General features: G+C 39.1%; 1 long non-coding RNA gene across 1 annotated transcript in view; it reads left to right on the forward strand.

Moving 5' to 3' along the window:
• The window catches only part of LOC140688774 (uncharacterized), a 457,687-nt gene that overhangs the window by 257,151 nt on the left and 173,570 nt on the right, over positions 1–26,966 (forward strand). The window contains exon 2 of the long non-coding RNA XR_012063587.1: positions 19,414–19,552. This is a non-coding gene — a long non-coding RNA (uncharacterized lncRNA). The remainder of the gene's footprint in view (positions 1–19,413; positions 19,553–26,966) is intronic.

Genomic DNA, 26,966 nt, shown 5'->3' on the forward strand with positions numbered 1-26,966 from the left:
AAATTAATAAGGTTTAAAGATAAAAGATAATAAAATGGTTCTTGGAATCCAGAGAAGGGATTTATTTAGCCTTTAAGAAAAGCAGCAAGTAGAGATTAAATGGCTTCCTTCCCCATCATTCCAGAAAAGCTAACAGTAGATGAAGCATTTGACCGTGGGTCTCTCTGGTTCTAAAACCCATCACCTGTCACCTCCATTGAACTGAAACATTCATAAGAGCGAAGGTGGTGCCTGTTATGCTCAGCTTTCTACCCCAGCACCTATCACAGTGTCTGCCTGGCCCTTGATCAGTTCTTATAAAGTAATGACAGAATGAATAGCCTGAATGCTGATTTTGGCTTAAGTAATCTGATTGAAACAAACTGACAAAATCTCCGAAAGGAAATTTAGAAATAATCGTGCTTTGGAGTTTGGTTGATGGATGCAGGAAAAATTGGGGTAGCAGGTGGAGGACAGAGAGAAATAAGCTTGTTTTCTGAATAATGTAAGAATAGTAAGAAGGGACCCTCTGACATCCTCGTCCCTGTGGGCTTCCCTGCCTGCTGCAGGAGTCCTCCGCTCCAGGTTTCTAGAATCATCACTGATCTGAAGAACAGACGATTTAACCAGTTTCTGTCTTACATTTAGAAACACAGGGTCCAGGCATTCTTCTTTTGATGATGACAGGTACAAGGTACCCAGTAATAGGCGCCTCTCATACACCCACATATCCATGTTTATATATTCGCATCTGCCGATTAGTTACTATATGCCAGATGCTTTCATAGGGCCTGCTGATACAAAGATGATTAAGGGTCACTTAAGGCATTGTGTCTAGCACTGATTGGAGGGTCATGTGAATGTTAGTTGGATATCCTCATTACACAAATGGCTTGATTTATCAATACCCGATTTATAAGCAGCCATCAACTACTGCTTTTAAGGAAGGATATATATATATATACATATATATATACATACATATATATATGTATCTATATGTATATGTGTATGTATATATATATATACACACACACACAGAGCGAGAGAGAGGGAAAGGGATTTTGGATAGGCAGAAAGGTAGGTTGGAAGTTAAATTGTGACTTTTTATGATGATGAGTTTAGATTTTACCCATTTGATAACGAGAGTCAATGAACACTTCAAAGATAGGAGGAACTAGCTTAAAATCAATTTCTAAGTAACACTGGCTCTGACAGAAATTAGGAGGCTGGGGCTGAAGCAGGCTGGAAGGGTGCAAGAGCAGCAGCTCTTAAAATAGTCCAGACGCAGGCGGTGGGAGCCTTGTCAAGGAGAATCAGTAGAGCTTGGTTAGTAGTAGAATTGCCGGGTAAAGAGGAAAATGAACCGAGGGTGTCTCTAGTTATTTTATTGTCTCGTTATGTAGAAAGTGGTAACTAACCTCAAAAGGAAATTTTAAAGCAATTTGTTTATGTTCTTTCAAAAAGCACAAGTTTGACTATTTTATCACTGTGGAACGACAGGCTATACCATTCATCCGTCACTCTGTCTAGATGTATGTATGTGTGTATGTATCAGAAACAGGAAAAATACTTCACCTTGTAAAGCAAAGATATTGGTCATGACTCTCCAGAGGACCGTGTGGAGAAGAATTTTGAGGCTGGATCCAGGATCCATAGGGAAGAACCCATGACAAGCAATGTCCACCATGTTGGGAAGGTGGGATGACAGACTTCTTGTTATCTTGCCTTCCACCCTTGATAGAGATGCAGCCTCAGTCATGAGAGTAGATGGTATCTATCTCCCAGGGAGATAATGTAGTCACTCCCATGGGCTCTGTTTCTTTCACATTGGTCCTTTCCCCAAGTTCTTGACCTGATTTTCTTGTCCATGATGCTCATTCATTTATAGTTCAGGTCTTTTTAAAATTCCCTTTCTTGAATTTCTATTTAACCCATCTAGTACCACAGTTCCTTGCATACATTAATTTTTTTCCATCCCTTTCCTGAGGGCTGTTGTCCTTTCTTTGAAATCCAATCCAGCAATGGCTGCCTGGCCACCAGCACCTAGATGTTGAAATTGCCCACTGCCTGCTTGCATCCATTTTGAACGTCTTGAATATGTGTCCTGTTTGCCCATTACAACACTTTGCCATTTTACCTTGTTCTATCCCGTTTTAAACTATTTGAATAAAATTGATGTTGGCTGTGTTTTGGGGCGCCGGGTAAATGCTCATTATTGGCATTTGCGGCCAGAACATCTCATTCATTGTCTCCCAATCACAATGACAGTATCAAACGTCTTCCTACCCATAATTTCTCTTTTAGTAAATTGGCTCTGCCCTGTGAAATCTGAGGTCCGGCAATAACTTTATGTGGAAAACATGTATTAACAGCTATTGAACAACTCCTGCCCTAATGTTTAACCAAATAAGATGTTTTATTAGGATCTGTCTCTTTATAGCTTCTTTTTAACAGCTATAATAAACTCTTTCAAAGCAATATGCTACAAGAGATCAAAGAGCTATGCTCAATTAGAGCCATTCCTTATTAACCATAGTCAGAAAAGGAATAGGAAATAAATCAAAGTGTGCCCGATATGTCCTTTAGCGGACTGAGAGAGTATTGTGTCACTGTGATATGTAGCTCTAAACCAAATTAAAAGTCCTGTGAAGCACTGACGCCCCCTGAGCGTTGACAGTGGACCCGCTATGGAGATCACGCCTCGGTCTCTGATATCAGTGCCTCCCAAACGCCACCTCTGAGCTCTTCCCAAGCATCCAGAGATCAAATGCAAAAAGCACATGAACAAAGTCCCCGGATGCAGCCCGTTTACCGTCTCTGAAGAGACATGCAGCATAAGTCGACTGCACTGATTTCAGCTGGAACAAAATAACAGCAGGTTTCTAAGCAGCTGTTATATATTAGATGAAGCGAGGTTAAGGGCAGAAAATGATTTAAACTCGGATTCACTGAAAAACACCCTTACTTCATGTGGCCTGGTGTGAAACCATAGCAGCCAAGCAATGAGATATATATGGGCCCAGTTAATCCCTTTAAAAGGGCACAAAAAGCCACGTTAATTGTGCCACCATTCTTCCTTCATCCTAGGTTCCAAGGTCCACTCATCTTTGACTGTTGGAACTCCTTACTGACATGTATCCAGGCTCTACATCTATTGAATGTTCCCCTTATATTTTCTGTGTGTCTGTCTATCTCTCATTCTCTCTCTCTTCCTGTCCTCGCTGTCTCAAAACAGCTCTGTAAATTAATTTTATCACGATTTACAGTGAAAGAACTGAGTATTAGGTAAATTAAGGAGCTTTCTTAAGAATAAATGGTAATAAGCAGAGGTGATTGAGTTTCTTTTCCTGTGGGAAAAACTTCTCAGCTGCTCTGCTCCATGCTCTGATCTGCAAAGGCGACTACTTTTTGTTTTGAGCCACATCTATGACTTCATTGTCTTCTCTCACCACCTCCCTCTCCCATCTTCCCGTAGATATGACCGCCGTGGGGTTTGATTTGATGGAGACCAAGGTCAGTTTCACTTGTGGAACTTAGGAAGGTCTCTCTTCCATGAAATGCCAACTCTTAGCAAGAGAGTCAAATGGAAATGTCTTCATATCACTTTAATGATGTAGGAATTTCCAGAAGCTTAGGTGGCCTCAGTCCTTTTCGGTACTATGACATCACTTCCGATTTCCTCTCAATTCAGCCTTTCCACTTCCTCTTCCTCTTCTAAACGAAGAGAGCTTTTACCACGAATGAGGGAATGGAAATGCTTTTTGCCTTGTTTCAATATTCTTATCTCCATTTGGGGGAGCGCTTCTGATTTTTCACTCTCCATCAGTTTGCTCTATCGGAGCTTCCCAGATTGAGATGAAGACTTCTGATGCTTTAACATCACAGAGACCACTTAAGTTATTTTCCAGAATGCATCAGAATGACACAGGCCTAACATTTACATAAATCTCATAAGGCAAACAAAGGTATGATGAAGCATTCAAATTCTAGCACTTTACATTAATCAAGAAAGGACGTTATAAAATATTTTAATGCTGTGAGGATTACAGAGGCCTTCGTCTAATCCTTTTTCAGAGATGTTACTCACGAAATGAGAATGGTTCTCACTAGCACATCTAAAAAGGAGCAATAGGCAAACCAAGCCAGGGAGGCTGGTCTGTTGTCTAAGTGTAAAGGAAATGAACGATGTAAGAGTCAATGTGCCTGAGTTGGACAATAAAGGCGAAAAGAAAGTATGCCAAGGCAGGGGCTAGAAGGCAGTGGATGCTAGCCTCCGGTTTTTAAATGGGTGGGCATTCATTGTAAATGAATATTTAATAAATATTTATAAATTTATAAATTTAATAAATATTTAGTAAATTTGTTGAATGCACATACATCTCCCCTTAGACATCATGTGAATTCTACGAGGGCATAAACATGTCTTTTTAATACTTTCAGGACTTAGCGTATTCCTTAAAACAGAGTAAACACTCAAAAAAAATTTGTTGCTATTTTACCTTAGCTTCCATGATCCTTAAGAAAAATCAAACAGCCTTATCCCAGTCATGCTCCTTCTCTCTTCACCTCTGAGTTTCTCGCTGTTACTCCAACCTCACAAACTTGAGCTTTCCACTCTACGTAAACACACTTTCCTTTCCTTCCCCACCCCCAGTACCCAACTGTAAAACAGAAACAAGCGGCCTCTTTGTATTAAGGGGCAGTGACTATTTTGGGCATTCCAGCCGCATGGTCTCCATCACAAATACGGAGCTTTACAGTTGCCTCGTGTAAATAGCCATAAATGTGAACGAATGAGCACGTTTGTGTTCTGACAGAACTTTATTTGTGGACATGCATTTGAATTCTAGATAATTCTCTTGTGCCTAGAAATTGTCTTTTTATTTTTTCTTTTCAGTCACTTAAAAATGTAAGTATCATTCTCACTTCACAAGCCATGCAAAAAAGGGCAGCAGGCCAAGTTTAACCCACTGGCCATGGTTTTCTGGTAACTGTTATGGGGTCAAGGTTTTGTTTATTTTGCTTCCCTCTGTCCCAGATGAACATCTCTGGATTTTCTTAACCAACATCTAAAAACTCTGATTTAAGATACTTACTTTTTGAGTTTCTCATTTTGACTCATTTATTTACAGCCATGTGTTCGTGTTTAACAGTTCAGTTAACATGTGCCATTTTTACCCAGTTGGTTGGTTGTAAAGTCTTGAAGAAAAGAGGCTATCTTTGTATTTATTTTTTTAATTTTCTAAGACACGTAACAGTCAGCAGTGACTAAGGGAGCCGTGTGTAAGTGCTGGCTGAGTGAGGGAGGAACGATTTTAAGAAACCCTTCAGGTAGCAGAAGCAGATTCCAGTCAAAGGCTGTGTTTCACAAGGCCTCGTGGTAGAAAGGACTGGTAGTCCACCATTTATCTTTTTATGAAAACAAAAATAAACTGAGTCGGTCGCATCGGTGGCGTCTGTTGTATTCTCCAAGGGGCACCAGGAGAGAAAATTGCTCTCAGTTGGGCTGCAAATACCATCATTGCTAATGTATTGGTTCTCTAGTATACTGTCCTTGGAGCCTCAAAAAGAGGTGTTTTGCAAACTCCATGGGGGGTTATATTTATATATTTATCAAAAGGGGAAATCGATTAACAATAAATACCAGAAAAAGCATGGAAATCATTATTCTGGGCTCGTGGTTCAGAACCTTGACTGCGCATTAGAATCATCTGAGGGGTGTTAAAAGCAGACCGAGGATTAGGCTATACCTGTGATCAATTAAGTCAGAGCTTCTGGGGGTGGCACCCTCTTGGCAGTAATTTTTCCAGTCCACAGGTGATTCTACTCGGTAGTCAAGTTTGAGGACCCCTGCACCTTCTTATTAAGTGCAATCCTTACTCAGGAGAGGTAACATTAAATAGCTCTCATTTTAGTCTAATGAATTCATTCCACTGACATCCAGAAGAGGGAAGGTTGAAGAATAAATTGCATATCCTGCGGTCGTGGTCACTAAAATATGGATGAAACAGGGACCTGGGTAAGAAGGAGATGGGGGATGTGTTGAATGTGTCTCATAAGTTTTGTTGAGTTAGTCATTCAGGACTTCTTTGAAAATCAAGAAGAAATAAGACTTGCATAACTGAATAGCCCTCCCATGCTGCAGTGATCATATTTTTAATCATCATAAATCGATGCTTTTCACATCTACCCAATAGCCAGTGGGTGTAGCCAAGTCAATCCTGGCTCACCCCAAAACATCTGGAGACTTTAGGTAACCCCAGACCAAAGGCTTTCCCAGTAATAATGACCGTGAACTTCACAGAATACCACTTTCAAACATAGCTAGCCGATCCTCAGCCTGCCTCGCCTGCCTCGCCCATTGCCTCCCCCGGAAACCACAGTAACAGCACTGCCCACTCTGGAACTCTCTCCCTCTGCCCCCCGGCAGACCCTTGTGCTGCCCTTGGCGGCCCTGTGTGGCTGCTTGGTTCTTGCCAGGGAACCGTGAACATAGCAAACCTGTAAAACTCTGCTTTCTCTCCTGCATCTGCTTCTGGCTCCATCACACCTTAATCAAGGTAATATGGTTAAGGCACACGGTTGGGAAAAACAGTACCAGTTCAGACGTAAGTCCCTGTACTTCAGAATGTCTTCAGATTTAGGAGAGTTTTTCTCTTCAAAAGGTGCCGCTTCTGGATAACGGTGTTCTTGTATTAATATAACAGGACTTGAATCATTTAAACATGTGTTTTGCCTTTTTTTTTAAAAAAAAAATGTGTTTCCAGACACCCACCATCCGCGTGTGGAAGTCAGACATCAAGGTTAAGGTTTATGTTTCACTTCCGACAGGCGAAAACGTCACCTGTTTTCAGGAGGTAACAGGACTGGCAGCTGGAGTTTCCCTTAATGGGCTCTGACACGCCATTGACTGGAACTTGCTGCTATTTTACTTTGATAAGCACTTGAGAGGCTACTTCTTTATTGTTTCATTTTGAGTGTGGTTTTTTTTTCTGCTTTCTTGTGACTATTTTTCCCCATTGGTAGTTTTGGATGTTATATATTAGGGTAAACATTGATCAACCTGTCAGTTTTTGACAGAGAGTACATACGAACACAATAGATCCCCAAATTCTTAATAGTTATCTTACAAATGGACCTGCATTTTATATAGAAAGTCTAGGGAATGATAATGATGGTGAACTTGAATATACAATCTCTTTTTTTTTAATTTTAACCTATTATAAAAGATAACATATTGCTATCCTTTTTGGATACTGGGGGATTTTTTATTACAACAACTTATGTGGTCAATTGGGGCAATAATAGCTAACGTTTATTGAATATTTACTATCCACTGGGAGTGGCTTTATGGTCTTCACATGGTTTAATCCATGGAGTCCAAATGTTATATTTTAGAGTGAATAAAACCAAAACACGAGAGCTTAAAGTAACTTTCCAGCAACAACATCTGATTAGAACTTCAGAAATCATAGCCAATGAGACTCCAGAGCTCAAAGGTTTAAGGGCCACAAAATACTGCCTCCTGGAGTGAATCATTGACAGTGATTGTAATCCTAGCATCCAATAGGATAAAACAGGCAACAATTCTTCAAGAAAGAAGGACGTCTTAAACATTTTTGGGCTCGTATTATCCAGATTGCAGGATAATTCCTGAGATTTTCACTTTGCTGGTGTAGCCACAGTCAGCATTAAGCGTATAAAATACTGCTTTTCAGACATGCTGAAGATTTGAATTATTTTGTATGCTAATGAGAGTCAGAGCTTAAAATAAGTAAAAGGAGGTTGTAAATTACCTTATGAATTCAGAAAAAGGTAACATGTTTGTATTTAGGAGTCTTTGACTTATGTAGGTAATTGTTAATTCTCCATTTCTCTTGGTTAAAAAAAAGTCTTAGCAGATATTTTTTTGGTTTAGGCAAGAGGCAGACTAAAGAAGTTATCTTTGGAAATACAGAACTTGGAATCCCATACTGGGAAATTTTACAGTGCCAATGCAGAATATGGAATCATAAACTGATGGTACGGAAAAGTGTTCTTATTAGGTTATAAGGTAAGCTTGTACTGTATAAATATTAGGAAACTGAGGTCCATCAGAGTTAACAGTGACATGGACAAGGTTAAGAAACGAGTAGAGGGACTGCAATGCTATTGGGGTCTGAATTGTTTGAATTAAGATGCAAGCCTTCTTCCTATCCATCAATTATACCAAAAAAATAAATAAAATTCCAAACAAAAGAAACAGAGTGAAATATATTAGAAGCAGTGTTCAGAATGATCACATTTTATTGTCAGGATCAGTAAGAAAACCATAAGCTTTTATTAGGGTCACTTTTCATTAGGTCGTTTGTTTTGAAAGCAATGATCAGTTTCAAGAGGCTCATCCACCCCAGGAAGTACGAGAAAATCCTCTGCTTTGGCACAGAATTGCTCTTAATTTTGTGTAACTACCATAGGGAAGTTTCTTGTGCAAGATTAATTGCTATATTAATATAATGAAATAGTTTAGTTTGTTTGACATTCGTTGCGAATTTCCTTTTCAGTTTTTGATAAGGAGGATTCAATGTCAATGTCCACTTGAAACCATAACTATATTTCTTTTCTTGCAGTATTTGAGCAGATCCAATTACTGTGTCATAAACATTTTATTGAACTGAGGCATGACAAGATCTTTTTTTTTTATTGGCTGTTAACATTCTTGTCATATTTAATGTTTCACCTGGGAGTTGGCTTTTAGTCAGAGTTCACTCTTATGTGTGTCTACCTTTCAACCTTGATGCAAGACTAATGACTTCTTATTATCTCAGTCATAAAGGAATCTTCAAAAGACATCAGGGACTTTTTGTAATCCTGTTAAGGATTTTTTTTTTTTTGGAGGTAGATAACTGTGCGGGTTGTTCTGTTGAGTTTAATGACTTAAAACATTATTTTAATAATATACACCATTTTGCTAAAAATATCAGAATTCCTCTTTAATAGTCTTTCAGTACTATTCAGAGTATGATCAGTTGTATGATTGAAGCATCTTTATTTGAAGGTTAAGTTCTGGGCTTCAAGGAAACATTTTGAAAGATTCTCATTGCTCTCAGAGCCACAAAAATCCAAGAAGAAAATCCCTGCTCAGTGAGAAGTACTTTATGATATATATGCATTTTTTTTCTTTCATAGCATCCTTTAAAACTTTGAATTAACATTGTTGGTTTATCCTACGTTTAACCTAAAGGAATTACATTTTCCCCAAGACTGCTGACATTATATAATTATGTAGATAAAGTATAAAACTTACATGAGAAAGACATTCAGCAACTTTCTTTATTGGAAAAAAGTTCTGAAACAGATATGGCAAAATGTTAACATCTATTAAAGTTAACTATGGATACCTAGTGTCCAGTGATAGTTTTTTTTTTTTTTTGGAAAAATGAAAGGTAATACAAAATAAAGTGAAGATATAGATTTTAACTTAAATTTCTTCCTTCAAATAGATTTTTCTCTGCTTTCCTGAGTACTTATAGGTACCATATCTTCTACGACTTTTTCCTAATTATTTCTTACTATTTCATTCACCTTCCTAAAAGACAGTATGTTTATACTCCTTATGTATTTCATAATGATTCTTATCATTTATATTTTTAAAAACATATTTTAATGTAGCTGAATACGGATCCAAATCCCAAATACAATACTTGAAACTTTTATCTTAGCACTTAAGATTTTACCTGAAGTCAGATTTTTATATTGCCCATCTCCTTGAATCTTACATTGCCCATCCTACTTGAGATCACTGTTTCTTCTTGTTCATGGTTGTCACCACCTGCAACTTATTTTAGTTCATAAATGTGCGCATAAGCGGGTCTGACTACTGGCAAAGGGGAGCGAGGGACAGGGGTTTTTCTTCATGTTCCTTTCCTATCTTCACAGAATTTTCTCTTAATGGCAGTCGCTCAGTGCCTCATCCCAACTGGCTTGCGTTTCATTGCCACCCCTGAACTGCTTTTGTCTGGCTACGGTTTTGCATGAGATCTGTGAAAAGACTCAACAACAAAATTATGTGTTTGTGTACAAACTACATGCCTGGCATTATTCTAGCTGCTGGAGTTGAAACTGAGGTGAAGATATGTCCCTGGCCTTGAGACCCTTACAGTCTTTTGCATTTATATTTGTATCTAGGGTATCTGCCGTCCTTTGCCCTCCACTTCCATGCCCCATACTTACCCTGCAGGTGACTTGGGTTGCGCTCCTACCCAGTTAGATGGTTAGAGCTCCTGAGAGTCCTGGGTAATTGGGGGGCATGTTGTCATTCTTGCAAAGGATTGGTTTTGCACAGGCATGTTTATGATCAGAATTATACTGTTTTATGGTTAATTAAGATCTGAAAGTACCAGCCAGTTGCACCCCCACACCAGCCAGGGAAATCCTGCCCTAATGGTTGTTCATGTGTTCTTGGGCTGAGATTGTTCCTCTGGTCCGTTTACTGATGCTTGATGTCCACTTGTTGGAAGCCCTTCCCCGCATCCTGTTTCCTGGTCACTGACGCAGGCTCTTCTTCAGTTTCATTGCTGCTCTCTGACCAGCATCAGAAGAGGTTAGGGTTCCCACATTCTTCTTTAAGTCCAGTTTCCCTTACTCTTGGCCATACATAAATGTTCCAGTGAAGTTTCGGTATCCAGTATAAACGTTTAAGAAACAAGCTCTGCATACACCCATACTAAGTCACACTTGTAAGAAGTCACGTAGGACGTCATTGGTTACATAAATCACTCCAAGAAGTCTTTCAGCTTTAGGAGGATTACTTCCTTAAAGGTATTTTCATAGCACTTTTTCGGGCCTCAGTAACAGGCCTGTGAGAGAGATTTGTTCACACAGGCCTTTGGGTATTTCCTAAGGTGCATCACAAAGACGTCCTCTAACTTACAGGAAATGTAAGTTGCGCCTGTAGGTCTGGTATTGAGCACCTGCTGCGTGCAAGCACCTTGGGAGGCACGGGGATGCAGAAGCAGACAGAGTTGTGGTTATTGCCCTCAGTACGCCCATGTTCAGGGTAACTCCACTGTTACCCTGGTTGTGAGACCCCAGGGAAGTTGCTTAAACTATCTGAGTCTCATCTGTTAAAAAAGAAAAAACAGTAATGTTAATACCTGCTGTATCAAATTCACAGGTTGTTTTGTGAATCGTGTGCTAAAGTACCTGAAATTACTTTGTAACTATAATGCGCTAAACTGTACGCATTCATATTTTCTTTAACGTTATATAGTAAAAGACTTTCTCAGAAAACACTAAGAAATGTACTAAGGAAGAAAATTTAAAACTTAACTGCCTAAAATTGAAACATTGGAACAGGATATGTAATGAAGAGCCCCTTCTGCTTTTACCTACCTGCTTCTAAAATACAGCTCGGACATCACTATCGTAAAATAGTTCTTACCATTATTATAAATTATATTCCTACCCTAATGATTAAGAACGTACGTCCAGAACTGAATGGACTAAATCTCAAGACAGAATTCACACCTCATGGAAACAAAGTCAGCGGAAATGCCAAAAATCATTAACAAATGCAAAATTCAAATTTTGTTAAAGAAACTTTGTAAAACGGGCTCAAGGAATTTAATGGCATTTATGTACCAAGTATTTAAAGATTTATGTAGAATACATGCTTGTTCTGGTTTCTGTCATAAGAAATGACAAACCTTTATTGCCCTACCCCCTTTGTCCAAGGGATGACTTAAACATTTATTGCACAGTTTGTCTCTGAGAGTTATCAGTGACACAGGAAGGTGACTAGTTACACATCAAACACAGTTGATGATGAAGATAACTTTAATTACCTCACTAGGGGGTTTGAACTAGTTAATTGTGGGATTTTTTCTAAGTAAACTTTACATATTAAGATGCCTAGTTGATCTCAAAAGAAGTCTAAAAATAACTTGTCTGAAAGGCGCAAACACGGCAATTTGAGGAGGAAAATCAAGTTGCAAAAACAGGTTTCGTAAATCTGAGAGTGTTTTTGGACTCTTTTGTTTCCTTCTTTTTATAAATAACCGCCATTTGTATCCAAGGGCATTTCTGTTCATCCTTGTGTGGGTGGCATAATTACACAGAACACTTTAAGTCAAAAAAAGATCTTTATATAAATGTTAGATTACAGTCAGAACTTGATGCCACCTATATAGTCAGAGTCTGAGAAACATACTTGTATTAAGTGTCAAAAACAGGGTATAATGTTCTACTTCTAAAAATAGCGCCTAATAAAGGAAAATCATTAAGCTTATTATTAAGAGCACAGTTGCTCCTAATTCTTTGTCTTCTTACTGGGTAACTAATCCAGGGGACACTTTAAAAAGCCTTGAAAAATAAAGTTTTGAAGGTTGTCCCCTCCCTCCCACTGGAGAGTCATAAGATAAATGGGTGCTGTCTACAAAGAATATTTAGAAAAATAATGTTTCTTCAGCCTCCAGTATTGTCTTTAATACTCATTAGATTTTACATGTTCTGTGCTTATCTTTATTTCTCGGTCTTTGAAAATACACTCCCCTCTCTGGAGAAATGCTGTGTTTTTAAATCTCTCCACACCCATATGTTAAGTTTACTTTAAGTCTCCGATCGAGTAAGCCATCAGTATTTATTGTATGTACGTTTTATTGCCTGATACTGTGGCAGGCACCACAGAAGACAGAAGTTATAGGAGTTTTTGCCCTTACAAAGTTCTGTGAAGAAAGGAATCCCATCTTGCTCTTGTCTGAACTAGTGTTTAGCTAATATGTACTGATGTGATTTGACGGGAGAATGAGATGTAAGAATGTGTCAGTGTCAAAGCTGACGCTGGGCTTAGGATGAGATGTTATTAGAGGTTGTATTATGTATTAGAAATTGTGTTGATGAGATTCTATCTACACTTTCGTATTTTTCTAATACAGAAGTAATGCGTATTCTTTTCAGAGCGCTTTAAAATTAGAGAAGAGTTTAAAAAAATGGAAAAAATTCCAGTTTCAGTCTATAATTATAGTCATTGATAGCGATTGTAACGTTTTGGTATATTTTCTCCTATTTTTCTTTAAAAATATTATTTTTTTAACATTTTTTATTGATTTATAATCATTTTACAATGTTGTGTCAAATTCCAGTGTTCAGCACAATTTTTCAGTCATTCATGGACATATACACACTCATTGTCACATTTTTTTCTCTGTGATTTATCATAACATTTTGTGTATATTTCCCTGTGCTATACAGTGTAATCTTGTTTATCTATTCTACAATTTTGAAATTCCAGTCTATCCCTTCCCACCCTCTACCCCCCTGGTAACCACAAGTCTGTATTCTCTGTCCATGAGTCTATTTCTGTCCTGTATTTATGCTTTGTTTTTGTTTGTTTGTTTGTTTTTGTTTTTGTTTTTGTTTTTTAGATTCCACATATGAGCGATCTCATATGGTATTTTTCTTTGTAATCGCTCTTATGTGCAATTTTGCTTTTATACAATATTGCCTTTTCAATTAACATGGTATGTAAATGTTTTTCACATCAATGCCTCTTTTAATCACTAATTATTTAATATAATTGGTCCTCACTTTTTTGGGGGAGGGTGGAATTTAATATGTGCCAGGCTCTAAGGCCAAGTCCTTGTCCTAAGGGAGACTATAGACATGGCTAGGAGACAGACGAATAAGTAAGCAGTTTCAACCTGAGAGGGTAGGTTATAAGGAAACTAAGTATATTTAACATTTGCTTTATAGACACACAAGCTGACTCTTGAATGTCACAAAATAGTGTAATTGTCCACCATTTTCTAACATTTTGTCATGTCTAGTACCATTGGTGGTCCTTCAGCTACTCTTACATAATGACTTTTATTGACTAATGTCTCTTGTGATGACCTCAGTTTGGAATTACTTCCTCTCCATCCTTACCTTTTTGTCCTCTGTTTTTATAGGGCTTAGCTTCTTAGATAACTATTTTCTTAGGAATGTTTTGAACTGATCAGATCATTCTGCTTAGTTACAGACTCTTCATATCAAAGGAGATTAAGTCTTCAGCATGTTAGTGGCCAGCACTTGGCATAACTGATGGTTCCTAGAATTCCTCTGTCAGTATGTCAGTTTTTAGAGCTTTATCAACTATTCCTGTGTAGGGCAGTTGGTAGTTTGTGGGCATGAAATTGCTATCTATCCTTACTGTTTGTTCCATCATGAAGAAAGATTGGGTGATTGTGTAAATATGAGCAATTATAATATCTACTTCTTTTTGAATCCTTAACATGTGACAGTTATTAAAAGGTGTCTTTGTGCATTTTCTCATTCAAGCTCTGGAGACCTAATCTGTTAGGGATTTATCTTTTTATAAGTGGGGAAACCAAGAGTCCAAAAGTGTGAGTAACTTGCATAAAATCACAAAACTGCTCAGTGGGCGTGGCTATTCTGCCTCCTTCTTTGAATTTGTGAGTTGGTGTATTTCATAATTTCTAGAATTCTTACCCATTATCTCTTGAAATATTGCTTCAGTTTAATTTGCTCCTTTATTTCTTTCTGAGTTCCAGTTTAAACATATGTTAGGGCTTCATTGTATTCCATGTCTCCTACCCTCTGTTGCATAGTTCCACCTTTTCTGTTTCCTTCTAATATATCCTGGTTCCTTTCTACTACACTAGTTTCTAGTTCACTTCCTCTCTATTTTTTCCATTTGCTGCCATCTATATCCCTATGTTTAATATTGGTTGTTGTACACTTTATTTCTAGAAATCATTTTTGTTTCTTTTCCAGATCAGCTATCATTTCGAGTGTCCTGACACCTATTGATAATTCCAATCGTGGCATTTAGTTGAGGAGAATTGCATGATTGTTTTATAACTTTTGATAATTCTAGTAACTGAGGCGTGCATGAGTCTGTTTCTAAGATGTATTTTTGTATTTATTCCTCCTCATAGGGCCTCCAGTAGTGCATGGTCACCTTTAATGTGCGGATGTTTGCCTTGGGGAAAATGTTTGTGGGGATTCTTCAAAGCACCAGGGGGCGCTGCAAGACAGAAATCCCCTTAAGGCAAGTCGCGGGCTCGTGTTTCCCTGGCTCCCTCAGCCTGGTGAATCTCAGCTGCGTAGTCTTCCGCTGGACACTGCTGTCACAGTTTATCAAGGAAAGTTTTATTTCATTTCCTTTGGTTTTCCACGCTGTTTTCAGAGCCAGTCAAGTATCTCTGCCTGCCCCCCGCCCCCGCTGGAATTGTGGGAGTGTTGGGAGATAGTGGTCTGGTCCCTTTCTTCTGATGGTGTAGGTTTGGAGGAATTCCCACCTACCCTGAGGCAGTGTCCTCTCTGTGACTTCTCACCTGGAGCAGCCCAATGAGGCTGCAGACCAAAACCCAAGTTTGCCAGATTGATAACCTCAAGATGAAAGCAGTTTTTTCACTCTGATGCATCACTTCCTTCCTGCTCTGGATTTAGGTTTTATTCCTCCACATTTGGCCAGGCAGCATTCCACTGTCTTTCCTGCTCACGTGTGCTTTAATGGTCATAAAAAAATATGTATTTATCTAGCACATTTCATACTAGATAATACTTCTACCAGTAGTAGTCTGAGACTAGCAGATACTACTACATATGTAGTGCTCTTACCTAAGCTGGTTCTTCAGTCCAGAAAAGAAACCATCCTACTCAAAGCTGGGACTCCTAACTGACCTGCCTCTAGGTTACAGTGAATATTCAGTTATTTTCCGTCAATGCTGCGTTCCCACCACCATAATTGTGCAACATTTTTTTACTGATAAATCCACATGTCCTTTGTGTAAGGGTCAATTCAGAACAAAAATCTATAAGAAGGTAGCATGAATACTATTTCCTTAAGCACACCTAGTTAAAACTTAATGTTCAAACTCTTCACAAGTTGTACAGAAACAAGGTTTCCCACTTGAAAATTTAAGACTGTAATGTGTTGTAACCTTTCAGGGCCTTGCGTTCCTTTTAAATCACAAGACGCAGGAATTTATTAGAGTTTGATGTACAAGTGATGGCGTGCTTAATATGTTATATGAGTGTGGTGTCCTCTTCTGCTCCCTGGACCAACATAAAAACAAAAAGTTGCATCTCATTGGAGCTATTGAAACACAAAAAATTTTAATAAATAAGAATTATGGCACAATAAAATTCGTCATTATGTGAGGAATTGGAATAGCACTAAATGTCTTTGGAAACTCATATTATTCTTTTGCTCTTCCTGTTTCTATTCCCTGCTACCACTGTAATGAATTCTTTAGATATTTCTTAGGGGGATTTTAAAATCTAAACTACCCTCAAATCCCCTTTTCTCTAAAATGACTCCAGGATTAAATTTTAAGATTATTTTCCTTTTTCACAATAGGACACCTACACGTTGTACGTAGATTTTACTTTGCACAGGAATTCACAAATGCTTTTCTGGTTCTGATCTTTCCTCTGTGTACTCTGTAGGGGATGCTGCCAGTGCCCTGCCCACAGCCCCTTGGAGGTACCATTTTCAGGCACACTGGTCTGTTTCCAGCTGCTAGAATCTGGGGCTCTGGGGATACCCTCTGGCCCAGTGAGCCTGCTCTTTCCTGATCCAGGCTGGCAATGCCGAGGGGTTTCTACCACCCAGAAGCAGCACTGAGACGAAGATGATTGGATACTGGTGGATAATTGCTCCTGCTCTCTCCTCCTTAGACAGGGCGACTGGGGTGTGCTCTGCATCAGCTCCCACGCTTCACCGGTGGGATTAAGCTGCACTTGTTCATGGCGGTAACTTGTTTGATGAATGGATTTATTTTCAGCTTTCTTGTCTCCCCTCCTCCCCTCCTGAAGTTTCTGGGATCACTTCCAAAGAAACTATCTGTACCTAAATCCCTTGGAATAGGGCCCAGTTCTGGGGGAGTCCAAGGCAAGACCTGCCCTTTGCCCCTCTGTCAAACCACATTACTATGGAAAAGGCACCGATTAACTAAAAAAAAAATCACAATGTAATGCTGAATTTATCTTTCCTGAATCATTAGCGAGTTCACAAACATTCAGATTCACATATTTGTTATAAGAAATCATAATGGAAAATAAGTTTGCTAAATGTCTAACTTCTTTAAATGTATAGATTAGACTGAGAGTAGCAGCTGTTAGTAAAAAGATAACATATAATGCTGTGGAACTTTAACCAAATGTGTATTCCACGGGTATTAATACCTCAAAATATCCCTATTTAATTGGAACTATTATTGTATGCATCTTCTTTTTTCGAGGGGGGGGGAAGGTAATTAGGTTTATTTATTTTTATTTATTTATTAACGGAGATACTGGGGATCAAACCCAGGACCTCATGCATGCTAAGCATGCCTTCTACCGCTGAACTATACCCTTCCCCCCATATGCATTTTCAATGAAGAAACGGAGGAAACCGATGGTTAAATAACTTGTCTGAGGTTGGGGTCTGTCCCTGTTAGAAATGGGTCCCTAGCAGACCCACCCCAGAGGCTGCAGCCCTGAACACCATGCTCTGGATGTTTAAAACACCGTTTTATTTCCAGGCAGGGTCTGAGGGTAAACTGTACATGCCTTGGAAGTTTCTATAAATAGTCTTTAAATCTGTGGTCAAATACAGGTGAATCTGAGAACGCACCGCTGTTTTCACAGGCAATGTGGATGAGAAGTCAGTCATACTAACGGTGACCCAGACCCTTCTGTTGTCTGTTTACAAAGGACTAAGTTCCGGGAAACTGAAGTTGATTTTAGAATTCTCAGGCTCTGGCTCCACTAGTCTCTTTCTTGAGACTAAGGTCTTGCCTTGGAAATAACAGTCCCTCCAAGCCTTTGATTTGATTTGATGAATCCGTGCATCCAGGGTTATTAATCATCCAACACGGCATATGCAGGTTTTGCGCTGTTTCTTCTCCAAGATGGAATCGACCCTCAGGCACTCGAGTTGCCTCCAGTTCAGGAGCATCAATAACATAGCTTTGTGTGCTCATCATCTGGGGCTGGTGGATGTTGCAGGCCTTTTGAGCAATGACATTGTAACTTCAAGGTCACAGATTTTAAAAGCAAACGTGCATTCCCTTCAACTTTGTGTATTCAAATTTTTATAGATACGTGATTCTTCTAGGTGGTACATTATCATGTATGAGAAACGCATCATATAAACATGACCGATTCATTAAATACAGTCCGCTAGCTGTTCCACATGTAAGCCCTACAATTAAGAGAAGATCTGACAAAACAGAATCGAACTACTACTTTAAATAATGTATGAAATGACAAAGAACAGAAAACAACGTTAAAACGGAAGTTAGAACCCATGAGTTTTTGCTTGGTTAGAATTGAAAAAAAAAATAAACTTCTAGTGAGAGTTAGAAAACATGAGATTTTGCTTGGGAAAAGAATTGCGAAGGAATAAAAGGTTATAGTTTATAGGATCTTGAGGGTCATAGTAAGAACTTAGCATTTTCTTTCAGTGAGGTGGGGTCCGCTGAAGGAATATGAGTTACAGCATGATGTGACTTCACTTGTTTTTTAAGAGAATGACTCTGGGCGCTAGGTTGGAGAGCAGGCCACAGAGGGCAAGACAGAGTCAGACGATCATCTGGGAGCTCATACGTGGGATTACCACATGAAATATAAGGTGGCTGGGACTGGGGTTGGGGGGCAGCAGTAGGGGTGATGGGAGGAAGTTGATTTCTGGGCACATTTTGTACTTAGATCTAACAGGGCGTGCTGACAGAGGGGACATAGGGTGTGGGAGGAAGAGACGTCAAGGATGACACAAGGTTTGGAGCCTGAGCAAAGTGGGAGGGTAGGACTGCCATGAACAGAGATAAAGGCTCCAAGAAAGCATTACTTCAGGGGCAGCGAGAGAGAGAAAAACTCGGGTTTTGGCTAGGTTGAATTTGAGATACTTTTTTCAGCGTATTGAGAAATTTTACCAAGTTGTTCTCAAAAACACCCATGACCAGACTGCATGACCCTGAGGACAGTTTTTTGTTTGCTTGCTTGCTTGCTTGCTTGTTTTTTTAACCTAAACCACTTTTCTCTTACTTTGTGTTAGAGATTTTTGAATGAAAAGTCCTAAATTGTCCCATGGACAATTTTCTGAGTTGTTTTTCATGGTGTTTTTGGTTGGTGGTGAAAATGAGTCAAATTAAATATGAAAATCTCTCTGGTCCCTTTATGAGTTAATCTAATCCATTTTCCATAGGCGTCTCCGACACCAGCAGTCGTGATGACAAACTTACACTTATTTGAATCCCCTTGGCTGGCATTTATTCTGCATTCATCACTTGCTCTAAAATCAATGCTCATGTCTCTAGTCACCTGCTCAGAGATGCTAGTCATTAATTTTTAACGAGTGAAATCTAACTTGTCCTCATTATAAATGGATGAGTGTGGGCTTACACCACTGTTCCTTTTTTTTCTTTCTTTTTTTTTTTTCCCTCCCTCTTTCTCTCATAGAGAGCTGTCCTGGCATGTTTAAGAAGAAAATGGGCCAAATGAAACTTAAGCTTCTCATTTCTGGCGCGCCGAAAACCCAGCATGCAAACGTGGCCCCTGAGAGAAGCAAAGACAAGCTTACAAACAGATGTTTTCACAGGTAAACCATTGATTTTTAACCTTGAGGAGATAATGAAGCAATGTCAGCCTCTATTTATCAGCATGAGGGGGAAGTCATCTATCACCCCCGGGGGCTTACGCTGCTTATAAATGCAGAGTGGTGGCAATGTCAGTGTGACACTTCCGATACTGTAAAGCCTTAGATCTCTTTGAGGTTGGGCTGTGATGCGGAGAGACCTGACCAGCAGCAGCGTATTTACAGAGCGTTCCTGTCGCTCCTGCAGCAGACCATAGAGCTTTCTACGTGTCCTCAAACCATCTTCCAGACTGACATCGGCCAGGGCCACCCTCTGACTTTCAAATCATAGTGCCCATTTCAGACTTTCCCAGAAGTACTTAAGATGCACACATTTTAAAATAAGTGTTTTCCTGCAAAACTAGTTTCTTTGAAAGTAAGCAGGAAATACCAATAAACAAACAAAAAACAGTAATAAAGTGAAAGCACCTCGAATGCCACACTCAGAAGAAAGTACGATCCATTATTTGCGAACATTCCTGTAGGCTGAGGTCCTGGTATGTGTCTGTGCCTTTACAACATGCTCATTTGCCATAAACTCTTTTTAATCTCTTTCATTTAAGATTATATTGTTTGTGTCTTTCCATGTAAAGAAATATTCTTTTACAAGCTTATTGCTTTGTAAGCAATAGGAGTCCACTGTATGGGTAATTTATAATTAATTTAACCGAGTCTGTTGTTGGACAGATAGATTTATTCTACTTTTTATCTACTTTAAATAACGTGAGAGTGAATATCCTTGCATATATGCAGATATATGTTAATTATTATGAAGATTTATTGATTTTTTTCCCCCTCAATTTTATTAAAGTAGAAATATAACTTAAACACAGAAGGGTGTACATTGCTGGTAAGTGTCCAGCTCCAGAGAGTTCCACCAAGTGAACTCAGCTTTGTAAGCAGCGCACAGTGAGAAAAACGGAGCTAGCCTGACCCAGGAGCTCTCTGTGCCCTTTTCCAGTGGCTCCTTCCCCTCCAAGGGAGATACGAGCCTAACTTCTGACATCATCATTGAGTTTTGCACTTTTGGACTTTTTAAAAGGATTCATGCTGTATATTCTCTCTTATGTCTGGGACCATCCTCTCAATGACACATCTGACGTTGTTTGTGCTGTTGTGTGTTTTTATTGCTGTTTATCCTCACTCTTGTGCAGCAGGAGCCAACGGATACCTTCTCTAAAGGAACAGATAGAAAATGCGTTAGGCTTCGCAGGACGCATGCAGAACTGTGGCGTGTTCCTCTGTGTGTGTCTGTGTGTGTGTGTGTGTGTGTGTGTGTATGTGTGTGTGTGTGTATCTGTTTTACCAATCCTTTAGAAATATAGAAACTATCTTCAATTTTTCAAGCCACACAAAGTCAGACCTCACACCACAATTGTTTCACAGGCCGGAGCTGGCCAGTCCCTGCTGGCTGGTATTCAATGATAGGAATCTATCACACTTTATCCGTTCTACTCTAGACGGATATTTGCTTCTGGCGTTTTGCTTTTTAAGAATAGTATAAATGTGAACATTCTTATCCACGTCTTGGATCAGCATATTCACACCTGTGGGGAAGACACATGAGAGTAGAATTTCTAGTCACAAGGTGCATGTGTGTGTCCTACTCAGTAGATCCTGCCAAATGTTTTCTAAAGTGATGATGTCACGTCATGCTTTTATATGCCATGCTTGATAATTGCTTTCATTCCACATTCTTGTGAACACTGAGGTTGTGTGTGATTTTCTTCCTGAATTTTAACCGATCTAATATGTGTGCAGTGGTGTGACATGTGGTTTTATTATTTATTTCATAATGATTTGTGAAGTTGAGCGCCTTTTCTTACATAAATGGTCTATTTTGATTTCTTTTATTATGAAAGTCCTGTACAAGACTTTTGACAATTGTATTTTGGCTTCTGTATCATTTTATTCTTAATTTGTAGATGTTATTTACATGTCATAGGTTTATTGGATACATACATTATAACTATTTTCCCTGTTCTGTGGCTTGTCTTTTCTCTTAATGGTGTCTTTGGATGGACAGAATTTTTACAATTCTAATGCAGTCTTTTAGTCAAGAATTTTGTTTGCATTTAGCACTTTTTATATCTCACTTAAGAAATCTTTGCCTTTTTGTGCACCCCCCACCAACAAAAAGCTTTGTTGTTTTACCATTTACATTTACCTATGATACATTTGGAATTGTTTTTTGTATATGCTGCAAAACACAGGAATCAGGATACCTTTTCTTCTTATATGGATGGCCTGTTGACCCAGCACTGTTTAGTCAAAAGACCGTCTTCTTCCCCACTGTACTTCAGTATCACGTTGGCTGTAATTCACTTAACCACATAGATCTAGGTCACTTGCTAGATTCTCTCTTTCATTGGTCTCTTTGTCTGTGATAATTTTAAAGATCTTCTAAAAAAGTTCAGAACCTATTGAAGAAAAAAAGAACTTCCAAGTTTATCTTGTGCAGCTTTAAGGTAGACGGTTAATAAAATCCTGGCATTGTATAAAAGTACTGGTATACAGGAGAGGATATTTGTGGATTGTGACCAATTCAAAGAACGTGAAAGTTTTGTTTGTATTCTTAATCAACAGGTAAAACCTAGGTGCCACAGAGATATTAAGAATGATAGACGAGAAAATGATAAAGACCTTTCAGTTGATTTTCCTAGCCAAGTTGAGCTCTACTTTTTATCAGTGATGCCTCTTCAGAAAGGTTGTCCCTGATTCAGTCACTTGTTGTCTTATCACCCTAATTATTTGATTATGATGTGTCTTAGTGTTTTTCTTGTTGATGTATTAATCTGTCTCTCTCCTCTAGAACATAAATCCCCTGAGAGCAGAACCCTATAGAACGTCAATACATTTCCCCCAGTGCTTAAAAAGATACCTCCCCTGTTGTAAGTGCTCAATAAATATTTGTGGTTTGAGTGGGCCTGAGATCATCAAAGAGCAGTTTTGTAATAATTAGCAAAATCAAATAATTGAAATCAACCAGTCCAGGGTTGTGTTTTAAAAACAAGATGTTGGCACAGGAAGACAAATAAAAATAAAAAATAAGTCAGGATCTTGCCTGCACACCTGATGGCTCACGTGAGACCTTCTGAGTCAATGATTTTTGCCAGAATGGATTTATAAAATTCAAGATTTAACATTTTCATTTGCTGAAAAGAATGCACCTGTTTCATGACCACACCATCATCAGGGTTTAATCCATCATTAAACTCTGTTCCTATCCACACCTTAGTATAAATTTGCTCCTTACACAGGGCATAACTCAGAGATTCTCAAAAAGGATGGAAAACATGGTTCTAGGGGAGTTGGAGTGTTCATGGAAGTGAATTTGGAGGTGGACAAGAAGAATCTAATTGAGGATACATAGGATGGAGGTGCAGCTTGAGTTGTATAGAAAGATCATTACAAATCAGTTAAAGGGTGTTGTGGAAATTTTATTTTAAATTAAATAACTTAACATGTATTAACATAAACCAGAGACTCCCAACCTTAACAGGTTGTCCAAATTTCACTGGCTCATGGACCACAGTTGCTAACACCGACAGAAGTGGCATGACTGAATTTTTTCAAATTGATGGAAGTGTCGTGCTGATAAGTTAAAGCCCTGTGGTTCTGTCCTGGTGAGCCTGGGCCACTCCTAACTCACATCCACTGTTCTGATGTAATTGTGAATCAGACCCTCTTTCATTCTCAAAAGTGTCCTGTTTAGTACGTTCCGTCTTACCCCTCTCTGAGTGACAGGACGTGCGGGTAGCTCTTCCGGTCATGGCAAAGCCCCTTTGGTGGAAGTCGCAATGACAGCCGAACCCCCAGGAGAAGTTTCAACCACAAAAAAAAAAGCCTGTTTGGGGGTGGCTGCTGTTGGTCTTTCCCCGCCTTGGCATGCAGCAAAGGCTGCAGGATTTTTACAAGCTAAAGACCAAGGCTCATAAGGAAAGCCAAATTAGCGTTCCCCGAGCCCCATGAGAGAGTAGGCATTCAGAGACATCCTTTCTGAGTTGCCTTCTCAGCTCTGGTGGGAGCTTAACAGCTGCCAGTGTTATTCTGGCAGCCAAATCAACAGAGCTGCTCACCAGCCAAAATGTTTAAAAGCTCCAGGAAGAAAAAAAGAACGTCCATTTCCTCTCTCTACCACATACCACACTTCTGGGAGTCTGAAATATCTTACTGAGCACTTTATTCAATCTAAATTTAAATAGAACTTCTCACCGCTTCCCAGGAGAGAAACAACAATGGGCTAGATGAACGTGAGAAGAACTGGAAGATGTAATGCTCCATATCATTTGGTTAATCTATTCTTGTTTATTAATTTATTACATGGAACAGTAAGTTTAATGGCTTTAACTTTGAAGTGGAAAAGAAGCCCCTGAAGTATACTTTCAAAAAAATGCAATAATGACTTCAGAAAGATCTAGGACAAGGAATTCATTTGATGTTTCAAGTTATTTTCCAAGGACCGCTTTAACCTTAGCCTTCAGATTTATCATTTTACATCAGCCAAAATAAACTGCCACCATAAGAAACCATGTATTATTAAAAATCAGAACAGTTTCCTGTATTTATTAGTTTTAGTCATAAAATTGCTATTAGAAATAGCATACAGATGAGTTTGATATCCATAAAAAGCATTGAAACATAACATGATATTTACTACCTGTGGTACATAATTATACTCACATGCTCTTAGACGCATTTATTCCTGTCACTGAATAATTATTTTCAGCAAGTTGTGCTGCACTTTCAGAAGTCAAATTTTAATTTCCTCTTTTCTTTTCTACTTTCAATTTTGCAAAGATATAATTTCAGGACAGATTCTCCATGGAGAAGTGTCTTCTTAAAGTACACGTCATTTTTTATTATTTTTGATTTTTCAGTGATTTTGCTCCTTTTTTTTTTCCGGTTTATGCTGTGAAATTGACCAAACTGATCAACAGTGGTTGATCATAGATGTGTTGACCTATTGATAGATTTGCTTCTGCACCCTAACTTTTAAAATAAGTATTATAAACCTCAAAATCACATATACTGACAACAGATGTTTAAAATGCTGCTTTTATGATGGGTGTCTGTCTTTTGCATTATTTGTTAATTTTTGCTCCTCACTCACCATTTAGATACATGATATTGTCTTAACATTAACAGTTTCGAGTCTCCTGGAATGCTTGGGGTGTATACATTGATGTCAGTTTGCTAAGCTATATTTTTTGAATAGTGCCTTGAGAATGGTGTCAGTGAGTGAGCCTGTAAGCTAGTGAGAGAGCCTAGTCAGTCACTCAGTGTCCAAATCTAATGCGGCTTCATTGTTCTCTTCTTCTCATCCACTGTGTATTTTAGCGGGAAAATGATATACTCCAGTTTGGAAATTCAAGAAAGTCTTAAAACTCTCTGTCCATGAAACATCCATTGTATTTTATAACATTCCAGAGTCTCTATGTTTGAGGACTTCAAACAGCAGGATGTAGGTTTAATAGGAGAAAAGATTTATAAATAAACATCCAAGTCTGAGTAGGCTTCTCCTGGATAGCTAATGTCGTGGAATATTACTTTCTGGGCAAATGCTATTTCATCTATAAAAAGCTAGAGAATATTTGAATACAGAAAAGGCATGACTTACCCAACACCTCTTACTAAAGTTTATGCCTGAAAATTATCAGACACAGATTTATTTAAAGGAAAATGACCTGTAGCAAATAGTTAGGAAAAGGACCTACAGAAGTTAAAAATCCCTGAGGAAATTCCAGTTTCCTAGGTGCCCACCCCATATGTAACCGTGGTTGCAGTGGAAGGGAACCTTTTTGGGTAGACTTTCCCATTGTCTCTGTTTCATGCCCTCCAAGGCATTGTTTCATGTTCTCCAGTTTTTTGGTAACAGTTGTAATTTGAATTATGACATGATATTTTGAAGTATTTGTTAGTGTGCAGATTAAAGTTTTACCCTGTAGAACCGATGAGGATGGCAAAGGCTGGGGAAAGAGGGAGGGACATTACTGCAGGGACAGGAGGATGGGCGGGAGGAAGTACAGTCCCGGGGTCCTTTCCCAGGGCCAGCGGGAGACCCACACATCCGGGCCAGGAGCCTTCCTCCTGCTTTCTGCTGAGGTGAGCTGCCCACACATTTTCCAGGAGGAATGTGGCTTGATTTGCCTAAGATTTTATCCATCCCATCGACCTACCTTTTTGAGTGGCCCTGGATATACCTTTGACTTTCCAGGGGTAGAAAGGCCTAAATACTAATAAGGTGTTGGTAGAATTGTTACCCCAAAATGGGATGGGAAAGGACCTCAGTTCTTGTCATACTCAAAAGATAAGAATTCAGATGGGAGATGGAACATTGTGTAGCTTAGGAGTTTAAAGGATTTATTCACAAAGGGAAAGAACACCTCCAAGAACGGGAGGCGAGCTGATCCAAGGGCTGTTAGCAGCACAGGTACTTTGGCCCCCTGTCTTATACCCTCGCTTAAAGGTGGTCTCTTGATTGATTGACAGCTCTCGCCCCTGGGGTGCTTAGTCATGCTTGTCCCGTTTTGCGCATGTCCTTACCAATGATGCACACAGGAAAACCCATGGCGGTGTGGGGAGGCTAAACTGCAGTGTTAATTATGTTGCAATGAGCATTGGGTCATGTCTGGTTAGGACCTTGTGGCTACTGCACAGTCATGGCTGTCGGGTTCTGAGCAGTTTCTTGCTGGCATTCCTTTAGAGGAAGTAAAGCCCCTTTCTGCTGAAGGCGGGCACACCACCATCTTCCAGACCCTGCCTCCTCTCCTCCACCTATCTGCCCAGTGCCCCCACTTATCTAACTACCTAACAGAATGAAGGGAAGGTAGCTGCACCAGATCTCTGTGGGACTAAATGAAATCAACTCAAACTCCACCAGGATGGCACGGGGGTGGGGGAGTCACTGTCATTTTTATACCAAACCATGTTCTACACATCAGTATTATTTTAGGCCAAGCCAGCTGACATCAGCCTCATTGTGAAGACAATTTCCTTTTATTATGTAGGAACAATTTTCTGTCCCTTTTTGGCAATACTGACTTTCAAACATTGGGCACTTTTCTTATTTGACACTGAATGGTGGGTAACCTTTCTGAATCATTTGGAAGAACTACCTCAGTGATGACATCTTCGGAACCCCAGCTGCATAGATTACACAACCCAGTCTTTAAAATGGAAGATGTAATTTAAGAATGTCTGTATATCAAAACAGTAAGCACACTGCAGTAAAATTCAAACAAATCTTCAGTGAAAGGGAAAGATCAAGTGCTTCTGGAAGGATTTTTGGGAAATACTGCAAAGATTTTATACCTCTAATATTTAAAAACTCATATAAGCCAATAAGAAAAATACTAAAATTCTAATAAATGTCCAC

The sequence above is a fragment of the Vicugna pacos genome, chromosome 23 (genome assembly GCF_048564905.1).
Source record: "Vicugna pacos chromosome 23, VicPac4, whole genome shotgun sequence".
Lineage (NCBI taxonomy): Eukaryota > Metazoa > Chordata > Mammalia > Artiodactyla > Camelidae > Vicugna > Vicugna pacos.